This window comes from Channa argus, chromosome 2 (assembly GCF_033026475.1).
Source record: "Channa argus isolate prfri chromosome 2, Channa argus male v1.0, whole genome shotgun sequence".
In the NCBI taxonomy this organism is placed as follows: domain Eukaryota; kingdom Metazoa; phylum Chordata; class Actinopteri; order Anabantiformes; family Channidae; genus Channa; species Channa argus.
Window position 1 is genome coordinate 4135908 of NC_090198.1, and position 24305 is coordinate 4160212.

The 24305-nt window shown below is 42.8% G+C and overlaps 1 protein-coding gene across 10 annotated transcripts in view; it reads left to right on the forward strand.

Moving 5' to 3' along the window:
* Positions 1-791: 791 nt before the first annotated feature.
* znf536 (zinc finger protein 536) overlaps positions 792-24305 on the forward strand; it is a 216555-nt gene continuing 193041 nt past the window's right edge. For 5 of the 10 annotated variants that reach the window (XR_010912298.1, XM_067494953.1, XM_067494951.1 and 2 more), the window contains exon 1: positions 1410-2099. The gene's annotated coding sequence lies outside the window, so the exon portion shown is untranslated. Of the gene's footprint in view, positions 1271-1409; positions 2100-24305 lie in introns of those variants that run through there. The other 5 variants (XM_067494954.1, XM_067494952.1, XR_010912299.1 and 2 more) reach the window with 4 other exon arrangements.

Below are 24305 nucleotides of genomic sequence, written 5' to 3' on the forward strand. Positions count from 1 at the left end.
AAACACAATGTGAATATGCTGCAAGGTGCGCTTTACTTTCACTAGCCGTCAGTGACCATTTAAATATTTGCCTCACTCTCTCTCTCTCTCTCTCTCTTACACACACACATGCAGCATGGCACTAGCAGCATGGCGAAAGGGTGGGGAGGAGGGGGGATTGGGGGTAGCGGGCTGTTATGAATATGACCCCGAGATATTCCATTGTGGCCCCATGTCCGGTTCTGAGGACATCCGATAGCATCTCTGTCAGTGGTATTAATGTGTTGCTCGGTTCGACATTTTGAATAATTGGCGGGGTGGGGGGGGGGGTCTGCAGTCATCCTACCACTAGCTGTCAGCAGCACCGTCTGTCTGTCTGTCTGTCTTATCACACTCCTCTACTCATGCACTTACATTATAGAAAACAAGCTGTCCGTGCAAGAGAGCACTTGATACTTTTTTATTATTACCAAACCGTTCCCATAATTACCCCATAATCATTATATAATCCTATAACAAAGCCTCTATTGAAGCCCTGTCTTTTGTCAACGCTGGGATACTGAATCTATAATGGCATTATTCAGTCTCTTCCACCCCTCTATAGAAGCATAATATATCAGAACCATCATGCAGAGCAGGTTTTAGTCGCAAGAAACACTTCGGCCTGTGCGGAACGTCTATTTGTCGCGTGTGTGTGTGTGTTTTTAGCTATAGCACCAAAAAAAAAAGTTGTGCCAACTTCAAGTGTAGGTCTCCTTGTGGAAATATCAACCCCCCCCCCCCCCTCCCCAAAAAAGTATGTACTTTTGCATCTAGTATGTTTGTACTTTGCGGTGCGAGTGGGCGCTTTCAAACATCCTGAGAGAGGTGTGCAGAAATGCCTTTAATTGGACAGGTCGTATTATTGATATATCATTTGAAATAATTATGCTCATTCCGCTCTGTGTGCTCCCAGGCTGTGAGAATAAATCGTCAATACACTAAGAGAAAGGCAAAAAAAAAAAAAGAAGAAGAAGAAGAAGAAGAAGGCAAACGCGAGTTCACGTGTGAGCGTTTGTGTGAGCGGGGACTGGCAACACAACGCGGCTTATTTACATTAAATACGCCACAAGGTTACAGTGCAGAGAGATGAGCGTCATTTTTATCACTCATTACTTCTCTTAAGCGGTGACTGACGCTCAGGACGCACGGGAGGCAACACTCATTTATCCTGGAGTTTGTTTGTTTTGGTTTTTTTTCTGCCTTGCGCGAGGAGAAGAGGGAAAAACCTCGAGACACTTCACTTATAAAGGTAAGGAATTCTACTTTTTGGAAGTAATTTAGTGACCTGGGGTGTCTTTACGCGGAAGGGTTGTTACCCAAGCCAATTTCTGGACGCGCAGCAGTGCCTACGCGGCGAAGCTGCCTGCCTGTGTGTGTGTGTGTGAATGCTTATGTACACGGGGCAGATTTTTTTTTATTATTTTTTATTTTTTTATTAAAACTGTTTGTGGCAGTTCAAGGTCAGAAACAAATTAGGGTGCTCGGAATAGGCTGCCTTTCTCGCATCTAGGTATCGGGGGACATGTAACGTTAAAGGACATTATTTCTTTAAACGAGCTTCTGTTCACCGCTGGGCTCATCAGCTGCTTTTTTCATGCCCGTGAACGGCGAGTACCGCAAGACCCGGGCTGTATATCCAGCCAGTCGTCGCTGCTTTCTACAATGGAGTGCCTTCTTAACGGTACAATTCATTTCACCTACCAGATAGGGGGAGTCCAAGCTGAAAGATGAAAGGAATATGCTGATGCCTGGCCAGCGACATCAATGCAAACGTTTACCATTAGCACGCCGCCGGCTGAAAGGGACAGAAAAAAAAAGCAAGAAGAGAGACAAGTATCAAAGCGCTATTTTTCATTTCAAACTCAAGATGCGCGGCAGGGAGCAGCGGTAGGGACAGGATCGAGGAGTGGACAGTATTTAACAGGTCCGAGGCGCACTTTTTTTCAACACCCCCGTCATCTGAAAAGAATATGATCCGGTCAAATCCTATGGACATGCCTCATTATTCAATGAACGCTATCTCTCACAACGCATCGTTTACGCGCAGGAGTTAGCCGGCGCTTCGCCAAATTTAAAAGGTAAGAAGTGTGGAGCTTGTAGTACACGAGTGGGGTTTTACAGGAGGCTTGGAGTGTATTACTCGCTGTGAAGTCAGTTTTGGTGTAGGATTGGGATTGTTTGTGTGGGAGCATCGCAGCGGGGGCCCCTGATGTCTCCCCAATCATGATTAGAAAATAACAGAGCAATTATCCGTAGCGAGTGATGATCGTAAAAAAAAAAAAAAAAAAAAAAAAACGGCGACAAAATAGCAGCTGGGACCAAGACATGGACTGTGGTGCTCGACACCTTGCAACTCAACGCGTTGATCAAACAGTTATTTTTTTTATTCCGCTGAAAATAAATTGTAGCATGTTTTGTTTGGCGTTGCATGTTGTGTGCATTGTGTCACAGAGTGTGCGTAAAGAGCAATCGGGCGCACGGCTCTGCTACATTGCGCACTCAGATTCGGCGACACATTGAGAGACTTTTGAGTAAAACTCCAGCCGTGTTGCCCGTTAAAGTGTGTGCACGGCAAACTTTCTTAACAGACGCCCCGCACTTTGTGTTGAAAAGAGCGAGGAGGGCGGTGGAAGTTTAGCGAAGCGTTTGCCACCATGTGTCAAAAAGTTGTGAGATGGAAGAAGGGAGCCGGTGAGACCTGCCATTTTGTGCAGTGATCGACCTCTTATGAATAAGCAGTCGCTGCATTATGCTTTGTGGAGACGTTATGATGGCATTCAGTTATAAGCGGAGGCTGTAGCGCACATTCAGCAGCGGAAAACTTGACATATTTAAAGGATCCCGTGTCACTTTTAATAGAGGAGATGTAATGTTTTATTGTGGATTTTTATAAAGGTTGGTTGAAAGTTAAGCGGCTCGGTTAAAGGCTACAGAGGACTGATGAGCATCCAATACTGGGAATAGAGAGCTCATAAGCTAATAATATTTTTTGCAAGGCATGGATGAGGTTGAATGTCATTGCACTCACACTCTCACAAGTTTTTTTTTTTAATCTTTAAATTCAGGAGCGTGTGTTTATTTTTAGGATTCCCTAAAGATCCTGCAGGTTGAACGCGCTCCGAGCTCTGCTGTAAGAACACCTCTGACCGGCTTGAGTGATGAATTCCCACATCGAGGCTCACATGTCCGAATTTGGGCTTTACATGATGGGGAAGAACTGAATTATCAGTAATATGTGGCACCAGGGATGATGCTCGTAATCCCATTTAAAGCCTCTGTCTCACCGTACGCCTTGGGTGGGGAGGACCTTTTCTTGGAACTCGAGTTGACCCCTGAGTGATCTGACTTGGGTTATTCAGCCACTTCCAGCAAGCTTCCAGCGCTGCACAATGGCTGTGAAGACACATGACATCCTTCTTAAAATACTTAACAATGTCTATCACGTTGTTTCGCCACTGTTTCTCTAACCTTCCCTCAAGTTCTCTTGAGCCCAAAAAAAAAAAAAGAAAAAAGAAAAAGTTGCCTCTTCCTCAGATTCATTGTGAAGGGAAAATAGATAAATAGATGTACTGTGCGAGTTGAGATGCTGTCATTGTTTAATGGTATGCACAGGGCGGATATTATGTCTGAAATAGTGTCTGGGCGTAAACCCTTTTTGTCAGCTCCTTTCATTCTCATATTGGAGATGAAATAGTAAATGGATAAGTGTCCCCCCCACCCTCTCCGCTCTTCTGACAGTTCAGGCTGCCTCACAGAACTGTTACTGTACATCTGTGCATTGCTACAAGTTAAAATATTTGGGGAGAGAGACGCTGCGTTTAAGAAAAGGCCTTGCCTTGCAGACTGGCCTGCTGGAGGAATTTCTGGTGTGAATTTGTTGTCAAGGCCTCAGTGGTTTATTTAATATCCATTAGGCATCCTTCAGATTTTTTTATTTTATTTTTTTTGTATTAATCCCCCAGTCAGGTTACATTTTAATATTACATATGGCTCACTAATGAATTATCTGTTTTGCTGTCATTAAAATAATTGCTCTCATTGAATATGCAGGTATTATTTATCTCCACTTCATGGCAAGTCAAATAGATAAATATGCCTTTATGGATGTTTTATTTTGTGGGATTTATCACACGCTCATTTTGGCATTATCTTGTGCCGCAACTTTCCAACCCACAGAGCTCAAAATCGGTTCTCAGTTCATCTCCTGTTAGTTACATTCCCACCTGTGCCTGTGTCAGTGTTGCTTAGGGGGCTGCTGGCCGTGACTGACTGCGGCGGTGCACGTCTCTCAGCTAAAAATGAGAGAGAAGAGAGTGATAAGAGAGACAGACAACAGAGAGAGAGAGAGAGAGAGAGAGAGAGGGGGGGGGGGGGATGCAAAGGATGGCATTAAATGAGTCCTCTTTTCACCAGGCTGTCAGTCAGTCAGTCAGTCAGTCAGCCACTCGGTTCACCATGGAGTAGACCCACTCGACTGAAGCCGCAGTGTTGTCAGCCCGACACGCAGTGAATTATTTGCATGTTGACGTGTACACAATCAGATTTTTGAAAAAGGAAAAGAAAACACAATGTGAGGAAAAAAAATAAAAATCACACACTCGTTTAACAAATGCGCATAAAGAAGCAGCACATGAGAAGTCATCCCAGTGCACTGTGAAAAACACACAGATCCACAGTGAAGTGGTCGCACAAAGTACATAATCTAGCAGCGCAAGAAATAAGAATGTATAATCAGTCGGAACAAAAACGCAATTCAAATGATCCACTACCCTGTGATGTATGCATCAGCAAACGGTGCAGTCCACAGTGAGACAGGCAGCCTTGCTGTGGCTAGTTGATCCCCTTCTCATGTAATTATAGAGGAGAGGGCTCCAGCTGCACAGGCTGTGAGGCCAGGGCTCCCAGTCCGCTGGGATCAGGGGCGGCGGCGGTGGTGGTGGGCAGGCCAGATCAGGCCAGCTCTGCTCATCAGCCAGCCATTAATTTATACGTGCAGTCATTGTGAAAGCTCACACTGGCTGTGTCATTTCTTTTTTCTTTTTTTTTTTTCCTCCATTCTAGTTGGGATCTTGCTCTCTCCCTCTCAGGTGGCAGGGTGCGAAGCAGCAGCATGCGTGTATCCCAATATGTCTGTAACACACAGGCGCGTTAGTCTGGCTTGTGCCTTGTAGCTCAGTGACCTTGATCTCCAGAGTTCAAGCCAGAGAGAGGGGAAGATGCTCGGCGGGCTGGGCTTGCAATAGCTGTGTGAGCCATCACACACACACACACACACACACACACACACACAAACTGAAAGGACGGAATCCAATGTGGGATGAGAAATCGAGAGGGGATCACCCCGACCACAAAACATAAGATGTAAATCTGAAACAATAACATTTTTTGAATCTTATTTGTCTGAATTTCTCTCATCAAAATGTTTGTTGATTAGATTTTTTTCCCCCAACTACTAGCCCACAGGGGGTGATGCCCAACTTTTATAAAGCAGATTTGATTTAATCCATCGCGGTGATAAATCAAAGCAGGCATGTACAGCCCCAAAGTTTGATGAAGTTAGTGCCACTGACCTTTGCTCATTATTTGACCTTTATAGAATCTCATTTTGCGAAAACAAAATTGTCAATGGATGACTTGCCTATCAAGTTCTATTTATTTCCAATCCAATTGTAAATTCAACACATTGCTTTTGTTTGAGTTTGGGACCGAAATAAAACACAATCTAAAAGAATGTAAAGAAAGCGATGTAAGTGTGAAATATGGAAGATGTCATTAGCTAGAAACAAATATGCTGTCATTTGAAATGTAGCTGTATAAACGATCAGCTTTGTCGGCTCACTGTTTAAATGTACAATACAGCTCCTCACTCTATACTTAGGAGTGTGAGTGGATATTTCCCCTGATGTGTTCTTTGCCGTGAGAGCTTGATAAAGACTTGGGGAAGGGGGTGGAGGGGTTGCAGGAACAATGGGGTGGATGAGTCGGACCGGTGGTTGTGGTGGTGCTGTTGGTAGGGGGGGGGTGTAATCACGGATGTCAGTTTGATCTAAGAATAAAGAGTGTGGGGCAGATGAGGCGCTGACAGATAGGCTCGACTAAGTCTTCTCATGCAGGGTTGCCATCGCAAGGAGCGTCTGCCTGTCTGGGCAGTGGAGGGAGTCGGTGTGTGTGTATCTGTGTGGGGCGAGATGGTAAGAGTGGTCTTACCAAGGCATTGGTGGACATGAAGTGAGCGGCGGAAGGAGGATCGTTTTTTTTTTTTCGCCTTTGCCGTTTTCTGTACCAGATTACACTAAATAAGTTTTTGAACGTGGATGGATGCAGGTCAGCACACGCACAGAAGTGAGCACTGGCAGCAGTCAGTACATGTGCACATGAACCTACGTAATGTGTGTGTTTCGGGCCTAGTTTAACTGCTCAGCCCTGAGAAGATCCAGTGTCAAGGCAAAGGCTCACACCTTGGCCTTTCTCTGTCTCGTGTGTAACAATTTGGAACTCGCAAAACACTGACAAGGAATGTGTCCCGAAAAAAAGTAACACATCCTCACAGCTAGTAATATTCTTTTCCCCCTGCTGATCCCCCCCTTTTGGCACTAAGACATTATTAAATTTGGCGTTAGTTTAGTGTTTTCCCAAAGTTTGTTAGCATTGTGGATTTAAGGATGCGTCATGCGATGTCAGGTTTCCTGTTTGATGTGTTGAACGGCACTGCGTTTTCAGCCGTGTCGTTTCTGCGGAAAACAGCTTAACACAAACAGGCGAACACACATCAATCAGAGGTCCTGAAGCAGAGAATTGTAACTGCTTAGCATTCAGCCATGCTCAGCTAACACAGTGGTAAATACCTCCAGTGTTCACGAGATGGAAGGTTATGTGTGTGTGTGTGTGTGTTTGAGACAGGTTATGTCTGTTACCCACTTCACATACCATCACTGACTGAATCACACATGTCATTCCTGCTCTTTAGCTGCTCCACCTCTGGGACGTGACCTCTGTAAACTTCCCAGACCTCTGCTAATGAGCACACCAAAGTAGCACAAGATGGAGAGAGAGAGAGAGAGAGAGAGAGAGAGAGGAAAAGAGGGAAAGAATAGAGAAAAAGAAGCAGGAAAAAATAAAAAGAGGGTGTGATGATGCTGGAGAGAACTCCTGCACCTTTAATTATGATCAAGAGGTTTTCACCAAAGGACTGAGCCGTTGCAGTTCTGTTGCGCTCGTAAATCTGGCCCCGAATGCCGTATATTGTGTCGAACGATTACTGTACACCATTATAGTGCATATTCAACTGCCTCTCCAGCACCTGATTTGCATAATTGGATCTTTAATGAAACTTGCCTTGTGGAACAAAAAAATACAGAAAAAAGAGAGATGAAAAAAGGTGGTTTGGCATGAGGGCGGGGGTTGCAAGAGAGAGAGAGAGAAAAAAAACGACAATATACATGAATGCCCACTCAAATATTTGCGGGTCTGGTTTTGTAAAAGAGGAGTGAAAATGGAAAGATGGTGGTTGCTGAAAGAACAAGGGAGATATTTTAAAGAAATGAAAAAGTGACCTGCTCTGGCCCAGGCATCCACACGTCAGCAGCAGTGCTACAAATAGGATGAGAAGTGACTGTGAAAGCTGAACATTCCCCGCCAGGTCTCGCGGGTTAAGACTACAATAGTGGGATATTCTCTAGCCCGGGGGGGGGATTTCAGCTCCTCTTCTGTCGACACTCATTGCACCAACTTGTTACTCAGGGAAGATGGCTCTTTTGTAGAGGAGCCGATTCCGTGCTTGCCTGGTGGAATTCCTCCATTGCAAATATTTTGACAGTGCCTAATCAGGAGCTGTCGTTTTATTATCCTCTTTTTTTTTTTTTAATTTTCTTTTTATTTTTTGTTGGGGGATTGCAGAGGTCGGAGCTTCCATTTCTTAGTAATCATTTGTCTGGTTCATGTGTGTGTTTGCCTAAAAGTTACCATTCTCTATCCCTGCCACTTTTGTTTGTGTCTGTGGCTCAGCATCCATCTAATCGTTTAATTAAATTCCAATGTGTCCTGTTTCTCTCTGCCTTCAGGAGGTGAAGGTTAAAATCCTCCCAGTGCCACTTTAACGCCAACGTGAGGCCCATGGATAATAGCAGGCTATTTGTCCTGTCTCGCTAAAGGTTCTGTTGCTTAAAACAGAAAAAAAAAAAACCCCTACATTTTCTAATGATTATGTCATGAGACGAACTATTAGGTATCACTTTCATTTCTGTCATGAGTGGCCCTTCACTGAAAAGTGAGACAAATAGTTGTTAATCGAGTACTAATGTTAGAACACAAGCTTTGTGCACGTTTAGTGTGGCTTCCTGTAAGCAGTTGTTTATGTGTGTGTGTGTGTGTGTGTGTGTGTGTTTTCCACTCTACATCCGTGGGAGTGGATCATGTGTCAAAGCGGTTTACAGGTGGCCTGCAGGGCAGCAGCTCTACAAAGAGGTGAAGGAAAGGCAGGCAAGGTTCAAGTACCTCCGAGGCTCTGATGGTGCTGAACTGAGCAATCCCCGTTTCTCAGAGGACCCTTCAAAAGCCTCCTTATCGCAGTCCTCGTTCCACCGTTTCACTCCTCTTTCTTCTGTCTCTTTGCTGTGGCCTCTGTCATCTCTCTATCTCCACTCTCTCTCCTCGCTTATCTCTCATTTTTCCTATCATCTCTTTTTATATTTTGCCTTTTTTCTTATATTTTGCCTTTTTGTTTGCACAATCTACCTCTGTGTTCGGCTTGTGGCGAAGATGTTGGTGTGCAGCTGCTACGCACTGTACTCTTCAAGCAACGATTCATTGGCCAACTTTTGGAAATTGGTTTCAAATAACAGCTAAATTACAATAGACTCTCCATTAAGTGATAATGAATCCAAACACTTTTTCTTTAACTGGATGAGATTAGAGATAAAGGAAGAATTTTGTGCCATTTAGAGTGAATGGTAGCCTAACTGTCACTGCGCAATATTGGGAGCGGATATAAATCTTGTTTTAAGCAGGAAACTGGTAACATTGTACCAATGCCTTCACCTAGCACAAGGAAATTAAATCCTGGAAATTTCAAAGTTAAACTGGTTAGGAAGTTTCAAGAATTACACATTTCTCCATTACTGATTTAAATACAACTCGATCTCATGCCTTTTTTGTACAGACATTGGCAATGGACCCAACAAGCATTGGATTTCTGACTTTAAACCCAGAATTTTGTCACATTAAAAGTCAGAATTCTGAATAAAAGGCAGAACTCAAATCACTTCTTAACAGAGGCTTGTTGTTTGACCTGAGTTTTAGTGTCTTTGTGACTTTGTCATATCAGCATTCTGACTTTAAAACCAGAAATTGGTCAAAATAAAAAAGTCACAATTCTCAAAAAAAGTTGGAATTTAAGTCTGATTTCTGAGTTTAAAGTGAGAAAGTTTTTTTTAATCCTCATTTTTATTTTCAAGTTTAAGTGTCCTTACAAATTAAGTTAAGTACAAGTTAACTATTTCTATTTACATTCGGACTGTTTTTGTAGCTTGGAATTTTAGAGAAAAATTTTGAATTCTGAGTTTGGAATTCAAATCATTACTCAATAGTGGCCCGTATGTTTCAGTTTTAGTGTTTTTGCATTGTATTTGAGTTGTGACTTTTTAAAAGCCTAATTCTATATTTAAAATTAACAATCTGCCAAAAGAACGTTAAAATTTATATTTCAAAATCTGAATTTAGTGTTTAAATTGACAACTTTTTTGGTAGTGGCCCTAATCCTCTTCTGTATTCAGACTTTGTTGAATTTGTAAATTAAGATTTTCTGAGTTTAAAATCAGAACTGAAAATGTTATGTTAGTCATCACTATCCTCTGTATTTTGTGTAGTTTCACAGCCCTGTGATGGTCCAACTGTGGTAATTAGGCCCTTTTTACACCTTGACTTCCACTATTTGGGATTTCTGGTTAATTTTAGACAATCAGCAAAAAGAAAACATTCCTGTTGGTACGCAAAGTACCACATCCACGGAATGTTAGATTCGGGGGAGAAACGAGATGAATAAAGAGTAGGCAGAGTGATGACAGGGCAGAGCGGGAAAAAACACTTACAGAGAAATGCGGTGAAAAGGAGTGAGAGAAGGAGCGAGACAGAGAGGAGGAATGATGTACTTAACGGTATCTGTAGGCTTCCTTCTGAACAAGCTGCTGCCACAGATCCTGGGAGCCTGTGTTGATAAATTTAGTTTGATAAAAGTCACTGAAATGCCGGCCTGTCTGCACACCTCTATTAAGCGCTGGTACATTTGTCACAGCCAGTGGAAGTCAACCAAAGGGTTTTAATGTCACATCAGGCTGAATTAAAGAATCAATCGAGAGCTCTGAAAGGTTTAAGTTTTTATTCCTAGTGACAGTGGTGGTGGTGCAGCTGCTTGCTGGTGCAAAATATTCCTGAGCTCCAGTTGATCGAGGCAGTCGTTTTCCATTTTGTATTTGGTTATTGGCAAATTTGTGATTATTGGTTGCTCATTTTTTCCTTGATGATCATTTTGTATCTGATGACTTTGAGTAAGGGGGGGTTGGGGGGGCTCATCTCACTTCTGGCATCATTTTTCTATTTTTATTTTTTTTCTTTAATCAAGAGAAATTAGATCTATGCTGCATTAATCATCAGCCTGCCTTAATATAGCAAACTGAGGGAGTCGTTTAAAAAAGGCTGCATTTTAAAAACACACAACTTCCCCCCCGAGAAGCCCCTTAATACCGCATTACTGTTCTTCATTTATGCAAAAGTAAATAAGTAAACCCAAAAGGCAAATGAGCATTCCAGGCATTTAAACACACAGCCTTCTGTGAAAGCCTGGCACAGTCGTGACCATGTCTCTGAGGCGTAGCTTTAAAAGGTAAATATATGTCTACTTATTTATTCTCCCACTTATTTGAGGAGAGGTTATTCAAAACAAGTCGTTTTTATGCCCTCTTTTTTAATTTGTGGAACATCTTTACTAAGACAGCCTGTGTGAGGCATCAGAGAACGTCAGACAAGTTTAGGGACTGTACATAAATTACTGGGCTGTGGAGGAGGTTAAGGTTAGATCAATCACTTTTGTTGCAATCACTCTTCCTGAACATAAACTAACTGTCAGGTGCTGATGAAACCGCTAATGATAAATGCAGGCTTAATGAAATTCATCCAAAATATTTGATCTTTCTCTGTTGCCTGTTTCTCCTTTTTCTGTCCATGCACACGCTCACAATCAGTCAATCTCACCTGGTGTTTTATTTAATTAGCTAAAATACACACTCAGGAATGTGTGTTTGTGTAAGTGCTCGCTAAGAGCTGTCAGTCTTTCATGAACTACTTTAAAAAGTGTTGTTCGAGGTGGGAGGTAAATACTATTTATCTATTATTTATCTGTGTTGTTACCGGGGGTTGAATTTAAAAAGCCAACTCTGCGATGTGGGAGAATTCCCCTGGTGCCTGGCTCTTTCCTTTGATACCTCTTTTTAAGTCGTAAGATGCGCTTCCACCCATGCTTAAAAAAGAAAACCTCAACAGATCAGCCTCAATTTCCGGCAATTTTTAAAATCATCTTTTTATATTTCTATTTCCAAATGGCCCACCTCATCCTCTTCTCTCTCCACCCTCCCGCCTCCACCACCTCCTTCTTCTAACTCTTTTGTTTTCATCCATGTCTTTTTTGTTATTATTATTATTCTTGATCGTGAGCTGTGGTTGTTTTCTTCGCCTCAGAACTGCATTTTATCTCTTTTGTTGTGCCGTTCACACCAATCGTAATAATGGGGAGAGTTAAGTGGAAGTGCTGGGGCCCGGGGCCTTGTTCAGCTTGTCTCTCGGCTGCTTTGGTAAACAGGACTGTCAGATCTGAACGGAGAGAGGGAGAGAGACAGAGAGACAGAGAGACGGAGAGGGAATAGACATTTTGAAGCATTTGCATCCATGGTGTGGTTGATGACACTGATATGCTCGAAGGATTGGAGTGAGTTCTCACTTCGAATTTGCTCACCCATTCGCAATGTGTCTCCCAAAAACTGAGGGGTCATTTTGAACAGATTCACTATTCCAACCTTCTGTCACTCCGTGGCATCCAATGATGACTAAATATTAGAAGAACATGGAAGACTTAGGCTGTATTCAGACAGAGTTTCACTATGTTTGAATAGTCATTCATTCCAGTAGGTAGGTGCATTTAATGCAGCAGGACTCTGGGCATTGTAAGGCGTTTTACACAAGTAAAAAGCTTTTTAATCAGTGGACACAGATTGCATTTCTGTGTCTGATATGTACATGAAATAACACATTCCAAACATTTCCTGAATCCCCAAGCCCAGAGTCTGAATGCAGCATGTTTCCAGTTTACTCTGTTGTCAGCTCAACAGTGCAGCACAGCGTTTGTACCAACTTACAGGCACATGTCTTGTACCATCTTGTCTATAAGTTATGGTAGCGTTATTTATTTTTTTTTCGTGGGAAGAAATATGAGCAGTCAGACAGCTGGACTGGTCACGCTGAGCTGGATGTGATGTGGAGAGTCAGCCTTGTCTCCAAATGGTTTAAGTGACCAGGTGAGGTACTGCACTGCACTTTGGATCTTCTCGGACCATCACCAGACCTAGATTTTAATTTGTCCGTACGTTCCGCATATATGTAGCATGCTGCTGCTAGCATTTCGCTTAAAGCACAGCTGGGTCTAAAGACTGTAGTCTTGTTTGAAACCTGAATGTTTTTTTCGTGTTTTGTTGTCATCTTAAAGCAAAATCTTGGATTTTCATTTAGATGAATGAAATGTCTATTTTTGAGTTCTACAAAGTGGCTTCCTGATGCTACTTACACTAGTTTTTTTGCTGTGCAGAGTGGTTTTTAACGCAATATGGGATTATTACCTCACTGCACATGTGCTGAGTTTTCAGATTTCCCTGCAAGTAAAGTGGTCGAGATAATCTGGCTTAACCGTTGTCTTATTTACAGCCCTTTTGATTGTGTGACCACTCATGTTTTTTCTGGTCCTTATGTTTACAGATTCCAGCAATTATTTTTGTCAGCATAATTTTTTTTTATCTTAAACACTATCAAATCTGTGACAATGAGATCCAGCTTACAATAAACCAGCCACAAATTGAACTGGAATGAGGAGCCCTTAATTCATTAAAACTGATCTGTAGCCAGGCTTATTTTGTACCACAGCGCAGTAACACACAATACACACGTCCACACTTCACCCTGCCCGTGACCTCTGTGACCAGAACTTACTCTTCCACAGGAAGTTCTTCAACTCTGTGCTCACTTCCTCCCAAACACCCCTCATTCTGCCCACCCACCAGCAGGACAATTTCATGACAGAGCTGCTTCGGATTAGGGAGCGGAGAGGTTCGCTTCACATACCTGACGTTGCGGTTGAGTTTATTTTTTCTCTCTCTGCCTCGTATCCTCCGTCTCTCTGATTGCCGATCAGCCCCCGAGGGCTTTGAGGCGCTCTTGCTAGATCCCGGTGATTAGAGTAAACGGCGACCCCCCCTCCCCCTCCCTTACGCACCAGAGATCAGGTTTGGTGTGCAAGGTGAGAGTGTGGTGGACTGAGGAGGCCAAGGTGAAAAGTACAGGAGAACACTGAGGGTGAAAGGAAAGAAAGTGGTGGAGAGAACATAAAAAGTAAAGAGTAAATGTTGAGAGATAAAACAGTTGAATCACTCAATTGAGTAACTGACGGCTATTTTGGCAATTTTCCGTCTTTAAAAACACTGTGAAGGTTGGCATCGCGCTCAGAAGTGTCTCTTTTTGAGACAGCTCAGGGCAATGATGGTTGACACCAGTGGATGGATCACCTCTCCAGGCAGTGCAGCAGATGTGTGAGCAAGCCCTCAGGTGCTGAACCCTCAATCAGTGCTTCTGACTGTAAGAAGTGTGCTTCTCTTTACTTCACTGTCTGTACGTATGTGTGTGTGCGAGTCTGTGTGTGTCTGTTAGTTTTTTTGGGGGTGGGGGGGGTTGTGGTAGTGGGTGGCAGTTGAGGTCAGTCTCCTTCTCAACACCCCTTTTTCATCCAATTTCTGTGGCTGCGGGCGGCCGCTCGCCGCACTTTTGTTGCCGGAGGTAATCTGTGAAGTGATCTTAATTATGGAGGTTCGGCCTGTTTCTCTTCTCTCCCACCCCCTCCACCTCTTCCTCCTCTCTCTCTTTTCATTCTCTCTCTCTCTCTCTCTCTCTCTCTTCTTCTCTGTACATGCTTTTAATCAAACAGCGTAGTTAGCTGGTAATGAGGGCGAGGGGAGCACGTGCGCTTCTGCTTACACATGCTGCGAGGCTTCGAGGAGGAGGAGAAGGAGGAGGATAAAGAGAGTGAGGAAGGATGGGAAGGGTGGAAAGACAAATGATTATACAGTTTCCATGACAGGTTTGTCAAGAAAATTATACGGCAGACCAGAAATCTGAAATTTATTTTGAATCCTGCCATAACCAAAAGTGAACAATATGAAAAATAGGATTTGACTTCATATACAAAGAAAAAAAAACCAAAACACAATAATAACAACATCAGTATTTTTGCTTAAATCCTACAAGAATAAAAATACTGTATTTATACATTTTACACATTTCTTTGACAGTTATAGTTAAATCACTTTTGTATAATTAAATATATAGAGGAATTAAAACAAAGTTGGTGTATTTATTTGAGGAGCTCTGAGAGAAGTTATAGGTAGTTAGGATGGGTTGTTGAGAGAGATGTTGGATGGGGCAGAAGGGGCAAAGTGTGGGGGTGCTGAGGATGAGAGAGCGAGTTAGCTGGGACCCATTACACATAATGACCCTAGGCCTTGATAAGATGATCCAACCAAGATTAGACCAACAATCCAATTGGACACTGAAAAGGTGACCACAGGGGAAGAGAGTGGGTGTCTCTGTGTGTGTGTGTGCGTGTGTGTGCGTGTGTGTGTGTGTGTCTGTGTTTGTATGTGGCTTGTAGCACAATAGCATATGCCGGATGGCCTCATTATGGCACCACCCCTCCTCCTCACCCATCTCCTCCTCCTCCCAACGCTGTTTCTGTTGCCATCGCTCTTTAAGGTTGCGTTGGGAGCCATTTCCAGGTCACAGCAAAGCGAAAGGGCAGCAGCTGGGGCATGAATGTCAATCAAGTCAGAGCCTGTGCGCTTTAAGACGTTCTTGTTCCTCATGTATAGAATGTGTTATACCAATTAGCTGGCCCGAACTTTATTCCTTACTTTTTCTATTTGTCCATAAGAAATGATCAGCTGATGAGGAATTTCGGAGTAGAATTACAGATTTGAAGTGCGGCTTCTTCATGAGCCAAAACTAAGGCTGATAGAGAAAACTTTGGATGACCCCAAAATTTTGATGATCAATAATTAGGGCGTTTTAAATGAGAAGATATGTTGTGTTTCTCTGACTTAAATTCTTGTATAATACATTTCTGTAGGTTTAGGCTAGTTACAAATAACAATTCAAAGATCTTTTTATGGGGATTCAAACAGAGCAGTTGTTATGGTTTGATTTTTAATGCTCAGGCACTAAAACTACGAAAGAAGATTCAGATTTTAAACTCAGAATACAGACTTTCTCTCACAAAACTCTTAAATTAAACTCAGAAACATTGGAACGTACATTTCTTATCGTGGCCCTAATCCACATAATCTATATAAGACAGTAATTAAAAAATCTCAAATTACAATTAATAAAATATCTGAAACAACTTGTTGATTAATCAATCAAGTAATTGTCATATAATTCATCTGCTACATATCCAGTGATTTGTTTTATCAATGATAATTTCGACAAGAATGCTAAAATTGTCTCCACTGTAAATAAATAGACTTGTTCTCCTTGTTTTTATTGATACTAAACCAAAGAACTGTTGGGTGTTGACTGCGCGTTGCTCAAAACCATAAGTTTCAATATCTTAATTGTTACTCAGGAAACTAACAATGGCATTTTTTTCCGTGTGTGATTTTGAACATTTGTAAATCACCCATCATTTATCCGAAATCTCAGTTGGTAGACTGGCTGCCTACCGACCATGGGGTCAAAGTGTCCCTGGGCAAGACACCGAACCCCCAACAGCTCATCCCTAGCCGCACAGTGCCGGTCCCAAGCCCGGTAGAAATTCGGGAGGGTTGCGTCAGGAAGGGCTGTGCCAAATCAACATGCGGACGATGATCCGCTGTAGCGACCCTGAACTCACAGAATGAGCCGAAAGGACAAAAAAAAATTTTTTTTTACTTGAAGTCTTATGTTTGGCTTTACTCCAATAACCACACATAGGGCTCATAAAACTCAGGCGGCAAATACCTCATGAGAGCAAGTGTAGAAAGTGTGTAGCAGGACTTTTCTTTTGGCTACACTTTAGTTTGTCACTATACATACGTGTGTGTTTGTGTGTATGTGTGTGTGTGTGTGTGTGTTACAGTGACGCTGCTAATTCCTTCAGGGTCAGGGGGAGGGGCTGGGGTTAAATGCTGCGAGAGGGGAGGTCAACAGTGATTAGCTGGCATCTGAACTAATGGCTGAACGCTGAGGAGACGAGTCAGGAAGAAGTGGAAGAAGAGCATGGGAGAGGGAGAGGAGGTGGTTGCCTTCACCAATTTGTTGAAATCCTTGCGTCTTTTGTGTGGAACCACAGCAATCCCTCCTCCTCTTGGTACTTACCCCCCCCCTCACTATCCCTCATGTCCTTATATTATTAAAGGTTGCCTCCGTACTTAAGTAAGGCAAAGCAGATGGCCCTTTTCATAAATCATGCTTATAAGATGATTATAGGCATCGTCACCCACCATTCTCCCCTGCACTTTACAGTACACTAGTGTTTATAGTTTACCACAAGGCCTGCTGATCAAAGTACAGATACATTCTGGTTATTTTGCCAACCGCGGGGGACACCGGAGCTTGAACTCTGAAGGTGGCAAAAAACCCACAAAGGTGACAAGTCACGAAACAGAAAAACCAAAAACAAAGATAAAATTCCATCTCCTGCCAGTGCCAGCTCCTCTCTCTTTCTCCCTCGTTCTCTCTGCATTACCCCCCACTTGTTATACGCTTGGCGCAAAGTTGCTCTGAACGGGGAGGGAAAGAGAGAGAGGAGCGGTGCGAGTGCATGTGTGTGTTGGATTATGTCTGTGCCGTTGCACTATTCCTTGATGTATGTACCATGTCAGGGAGTCATTGTCTCCTGGGTAAAGAATGATAGTTCAAATACCTTGCATCTCTCCCCTGGTGCTCCAAATGCTCGCCTTTGAAGTTTTTATAATCCATCTGTCATCTGCGAGCAGGGAGGGCACATGTTCTGTACCACTCAATTACCAAATTCTCTTTTTGCCAGCTACAATGAGACAGGAAGCAAACAATATGGGTGACCCTGAAAAAAAAAAAAAAAAAACAGAGTGAGGGTGCAGGGTAGGTAAGGGGATGTGGGGCTGGGGCGTTTATTGGAGGGGGGGGGGGGGGGGGAAGAGAGGGAGGAATTGCTTGAAATCCTGTGTTTCTGGCTTTCTCACGCACTTGATTGTGTCCCCTCGCTGCCTCTCATAACAGGAGAACAAAGCCTGTTTGTTGTGGGTGGAATGCCTAAAATGCTTCCTACTGTTACAATTATGAAGAATTTGATTGAATGTGTATTGTTTCAAGGGCTTGGTAATTTTGATCATTTTTTTTTTAAAGTGCCTCAGATTGTTATTCAGCTTCCCCCACTAGCAATAATAACCAGTCACCTAATCAAATTCCATTTGATATAAACATTTCATTTGGTATAAGGGCTGCTAGATGTTGTGAATGGCTAGTGTGCGCGAGAGAGAAGAAAGTCAGTGTTTTGATTATACATTATTCATTACTGACGTTTAAAGATGCATTCTGAATGGCTTTTTGTCAGCAGCTGGATGGAGAATCTAATGAAGTTTGCTGCAGTTCTTGGTGTTAAAATCGTCTTTAATTGGTGGAACGCTTTGTTGTGCGTCGCTTTAAAGCTGCACTGAGGCGACCAGAGAAACTTCTGATAGTCGTCGGAAAAATAACAACAGCAGCAGTTGCAAATTATGGCTCTGAAACACATTTCATTTACATACGCCACAGGCCCCTTTTAAGGCATCTACCTTTTAATTCTTCATATTTAACACTCAGTACAAAACAATAAAAGCCTCAGATCTCTGTGCCTGTATCCTCGTTTACATCGAACAGCCCCCCCCCCCCCCCACCCCCCCCCACCCCCCCCCCACCCCCCAGACTTCTCAGCCCCTGTCTGAAAGCATCCTCACTGGCAAGATGAAAAGATTGTTTTGAGAAACTCAAAAGGAAATTTGACATTCTTTGGTTGCTTCTGAAACTTCCAATATTCTGCCGTAATTGCTTCATACACGTTATATATCTTCATTTGGGGGAATGGGGGAGATGAAGAACACGTCGGCTTCTTTCTTCCTGAATAAAAGGCAGCAGAACCCATCTGGTTGGGTGATCCACGGCTGGCCCTCTCGCGCTCATCGCTGAAATAATACTCCCTCTAATGACTCCCACATATTCTGAAATCTCCCTTTTGAAATTGGTCTTGGCAGATTATTTGCAGGTACTTGAGCTGCATCTGTTTGCAATTTTGCAAATGTGGAAGACTTTAATGCTGGGCAGGGGCGAGTACCAGAGAAGAGGCTATTTTAATCCCTGGGATAACACCGGCTGTCAGTATGAACAGGCCTGGGCAGCGGCCTGCACCTTAACCCAAAATTCGGACTTGCCTCCACCCCAGTGACAATACATTTGTCTATATGTAAAGCTTCTGTGTTGATAATCCCTCGACTAATTTTAGATTATCTATATAACAGTTTTGGAATAGTACAGATTTTTTTCTAAGCCCCTTGTGCGGGTTGCAGATGGTGGTGTTTGCAAGTTGATGTGAAAGCCGGACTGTGAACGAAAAATGCAAAAGAAACGATGTGTATGACCAAATCACACAACAAATATACCAAGTACGAGTCAAGTACTTCACTTAATCACAGATTTATTTGCATCTGTTCAGAAAAACAGTTATGCAACAATATCTGGATTTAACTTTAAAAATTAGTTCACTCCCATTTTTTTTTTAAAATTCAAATCTCTTATCTTTGACCAGCTTTAACTTAAACTTGCCGAAGCAAACTGGCTGCAGAAGCAACAATAATCTAATAGTATACTATAAGTTTCTGAGGAAGCACTTTTCTGCCTAATTACTTTTGGTAATACTCCGAATAGTCAGTGTGTGAGTCTTCTTTTCCATAAAATCATCAGTTGACTAGTTAGAAATTTAAAAGATCACATCGGATTCTTCAGTCACTGAAGAAACATTATCAACCGATATGTTTAATCTTAATGCTACAAAATGCAACTTTTGGACATCACACAAAATCAGTCCACGCAGTGTCTCACATACTGACACCATGTCAAGGTTTTTGCTGCCTCATAGATACTCAGCAAAGTTTTGGCCTTCTCTGATTGGTCGGAAGGCAAGACACAGTCAAACACCTTGAAAAACGAAGAACAGGGCTGTTCACTGCTTGTAGTCTGCTTTACAGGAGGCGCTGACAGCATCTCTTCACATTAAGATAAGGAGCATATCTGAACTAATCACTTGAAAAGAAGTTACACATCTTTAAACTACTGATCCCTTATGCCTCCATGTTTCCCCATCACTGAATGACCATAGGCTTCGGTGCTAAGCTATCCAATGTTTTTTTTTTTAACTCTCAGCTGTGATTTCATGAATCGGGGTCAGATTTTAGGTGAGCACAGAGAATATGTACACTTTCATCAGTCAGGTAACATCACAGAAAATATGTCTCCGAAATTCCTGGATGCCCAGGAGTCTGTCAGGTGTTTCTTTTGTCCAGTGTAAAGTGCAGTGATCAGCGGAGCTCAACTAAAGCCCAAATGATTGTGACTTCAGTCCTTATTATTTCAACCATGTGGTGAGCAGCTGACCAGCTTAAGCCCTTCCCTTTTTTCTCCCTCCTACCTCCTCTTTTTTTTTTAAAAAAAACTTTAATAACGTGCCCTTTGTCCTGCGACAAAGTGTACTGGGGCTACAGCCGAGCCCACCCAGCTGACTGTAATTGCATAGGTGGTTACAATTACATTAATTACATATTTCATCAACGCTGTTTATCCAGTACACGCTAAATGAAGAAGCCAAACTTTTAACTTTTGTTTATGCATTTCTTGTCTCCCCCCCCCCAACCTTAACCCCCCATTCTCTCTTTTCGCTCTTTTTTTTTTTTTTTTTCCTGTGTGTGGTTGTTTTATTAGGAGCAAGGGTAGGGGAGGTGCCAGAGGAGGAATTATGCTGAAAGTGTATGCCTTGCAACTTTTCCCCTCCCTGTTGGAAATGTTTATTTGAACAGTAAGCTCATGATTTGAATATTTGTAATCCATGCTTAAATTTACAGGCCAGATGAACTTTTTGGCACAGAATGGCAACCATAAGTAGGATTTTGAGAAAAGCTTTACAAAATTTTAAGCCATGTGCAAGGCTTATATAATTTAGAAGGGGGGGGGGGGGGGATATGCACAAATAAAACAGGCTCTGTCTTACTTACTTTACACACACAGAAAAAGAGAGCATCATACGGCGCCCGATGTATATATGCACTGGTTGTGTCCCCCTGCTCTTTGGAGAAACACATTCTGAAGTTAACGAGGAGTTGCCTCGGAATACGAGAGGGAATAAAACCACCCCAGAGGCCCACACATTTAGTTCTCCTGTGTTAGATGTAAATTAGTGTACTCCATATTGACTTGTGCTTGTGGGGATACCACCCATCTTTAAGGCTGGAAGGTGGATGTCTTTGCCCTGGTGAGTGTCAGATAGTGACAGAGAGAGAGGGGGGGGGGGGGGGCTGGGGGGGTGGCGGTGGAGAAAGGTTGCTGAGGTGGGCAGAAAACGAAAAGGGAGGCTTCCTTAAATGATGCTAATCAGTCCAGAGGGGCCTGGCCCTCTCTCCTTCATCAGCCCAGTGTAATTCAGATGTGCTGAGAACCAGGAATTAAACGTGTCACTGGGAGATGCACGTATGTGTGTGTGTGTCTGTGCGCGGTGCACACGCGTGTGTGTATCAGCCTCTATTTGCCTTGCATCCACTTCTGTCAGTGTGTGTGCTCATGCGTGCGTGTGTGTGTGTGTCTACAGGGTGTTTAGGGGTTAAGTAGAACCAAATTAGTCAATGGGAGAACTAACAGCAGCAGTAGCTTTCTGTGTGGCTACTTCTTGGTGAATGTCAAGATGATTTAGCTGCTCTTCTGCTCGCCGTCTGTCTCTGAGCACTGGCCCTCCAATCACTGCTCTGGGCTGTCTGTTTTGTTGCCTTCCATGCAACAAATGAATATTAAATCTGCACTTGGCATCTTCACACACACACATTTGAGGTTGCAATCTGAAATATGAGAAATATGAAGCCTAGAAATCCTGTAAGGTCACTCCAGCAGATGGTGGAGGAGGTACTGTACTCTAGACTTTTGCACAGCTGCTCTATACACTATCTGAAACAGTATATAATCACACTTATGGAGCTTTATCTCAAGCAAGCAACACATGATGTAGCTATAATACCTCATTTTATAAAACCAACATTTTTACATTTTTGTAATGGTAAGGAAATTGGGGAACTACAACATTTTCTTTTTCATCTCACACAAGAAGCTCATCTTCTCAAATGCTGTTTGTTCTCATTCAAAAGCAGCTGTACACAAACTTGACCCAATAAAACAGTAAAAAAATGAGCTACTTCATTTTGAAATTTAAAGGAACTGTGTGATGAGTAAAGAAGGACGATGAAGCACCGTGTGCCAGTTTTTGATACTTCGACACATTTTGTTTTTTAGCAAAAAAAAAAAAAAAAAGGAAAAAAAAATCATTGAGGTTCCATATGCAGCTCTAGTGTTGATGAGCGTGTCCCTGTGTGAGCTCACAAAGGTGTCTGCGCTGTCTTCCTTGCCAGCTAAGGGTGTATGTGTGTACTCCTGCTAACATATTGTGTGTGTGTGTGTATTGAGAGGGGTGTGGGAGTGGGAATAGGGGGGAGAGCTGGTGTGTGTGTGTGTGTGTGTGTGTGTGTGTGTGTGCGCGCAGGGACGCCAGTTGGGCTAACAGCTGAATCATGGCTCAGCCGCTGCCCCTCGTAGTCCTTGGCAGTTAGCGGTGTGAAAAAGCCTTCTCTTTGAGGGCATTATATAGATTAATGTGCTGTGCCTCGGGCAGAGACACACACACACACACACACACACACACACACACACACACACCTCGCCAGGGAGGGATCCTGACTCTATATGTGTGTGAGTACAGAGGAGAATCACAGGAGTACAGCAGCATTGGATTGTTGAGGTTTATGTGTGAACCTGTGTGTGTGTGTGTTTAGATGTGAGAAAGGACAGTTTGAGGGGTGTAAGGAAAAGGTACTTTGAGTAAGCTGTGCATATGTGTGTGTGTGTGTGTGTGTGTGTGAGAGAAAGGCTTAGGCGATATTCTCATGTTTGTGGGGAAACGTTTTGAATGATTTCGGGATGTTTTTGTACAGATTTTACAATTTGTTTAAATGAAACTGATTTGGTTCAAATGCAGATGCCTTGAAAATGAGAGGTGAAGTCACTTTCTTCAGGACCCCTAAATTTACACCAGGCTGTTTTGATGTGAATTAGAATGGTATTTACGAGGCCTGGCTAGCTTTAACAGGGGTATCCTCTGCCCTCGTTGACTCTCCCTTTCCCTTCTTTCTGTTCCACATTGTCTTGCCTCTTAGTCAAGCTGAGTTGGGATCAGGGTGTAGACGATCTGAAATACAGTATCACAACAAATACATACACACAGACGTACACACATACCACAGCTGCTGGGAGCAAATGGAAAAGTACAGCACTGTTCAGAACTGAGGTTACAACAAAAGCCCCGGTTGGGGTAAACTGGAGCACCTTTAAGACTGCTCTGTGCTTATTTCGCTCTCTTGGGTGGGATTGCTCGTGTTTTGTATGTTTCCCCTTTTCTTATTTTCCTCACTTTGCCAAAAAAAAAAGGTAGGGGCTTTTTCCTTATCACAATTTTAACACATTCCACTCAAGACTATTGCACATCTGTTGTTTTGTGTTGGCACATGCACTTTCAAGTGTGTGCATGTGACTGTGAGTGGGTTTGCACTGAAGCTCTTGGAACATCCAAGTGTATACACGCACGTGGGTCTACATATATATATATGGCCATGTATGATTGAGCGTGCGCGCGCACATGTGTGTGCACTCATCTACCAGCTCCGTCCAGCCAGCAGGCTAAATAACCTACTTTTGTCTGACAATGGCATCAAGTCGTGGAGGTGCACATATGCAGAAAGCTATTTGGAAAGGCCTCCTCGTAGCTGTCAGCTTTTATTATGCACTGAGGTGTCATGTTTGTTAGGAAGCTGAGTGCAGATGGCAGAGTGGAAGAAATGGATCACTAATTTTAACAATGATTAATGAACAGAGATGGAAAATGAATTACACTGGACTATTGGAGGCAAGGAATATTTTCTCTGAAAATGTTAACTTCGGCTGCCAGGCAGCCGGCCGTGTTGTGGGAGTACATTGAGGAGGGGGAGGGAATGTGCGTGTGTATTTATGTGCATATATGTGTGTGCTCGCTTGCTTGTATGTGTGTGTGTGTGCGCACTAAGGTGCAATTTCCCCCCGCATCTTTTGTAGAATCAACACTTCACTGCTCTTGCCTATTACTTTACTGTTCGCCTGCTTAAACACTGCCGGCTTTATACACATTGTTTCCCCCCTCTTGTGTATTGCACTACCAGTTAAGGTACACACTCTTTAATAAGGTAAACACAGGAAAGGTTAGACTGTCTTAAAACGTTAGCTATTTTCATTACTCTGCAGTTGTGCTTTGATATCAAATCATAGATTAACAGATTCGATCAAATGTTCGCACCTTTTCCTGTGGTATTTTACTCAAGTGGAACAATAACTTCTCTACGTCTGCTTTTGGACAAACTTCGCAAGATAGTTTACTGAGTCCATATTTAATTTTAGTTAGAAAAAAAAGAATCATTTAAAGATCATTTAAAAAGCCGTGTTAAAGCTGTATCTAAATAATCAACCTGATATAGTTTTTCATTGACTGAGAAGACTTCTCATTATTCACATTATAGTGTGTTTACATTAAAAATATCACTTTGGATGGCTGACATTGCTCATTGCTTGTGATCTGAGAGACGCTACTTTCGATTTGTGTCCTTCTGGTAGACACCCAGCCGCCGCGTCCCCATCACCCTGCCTGTATTTGTGCC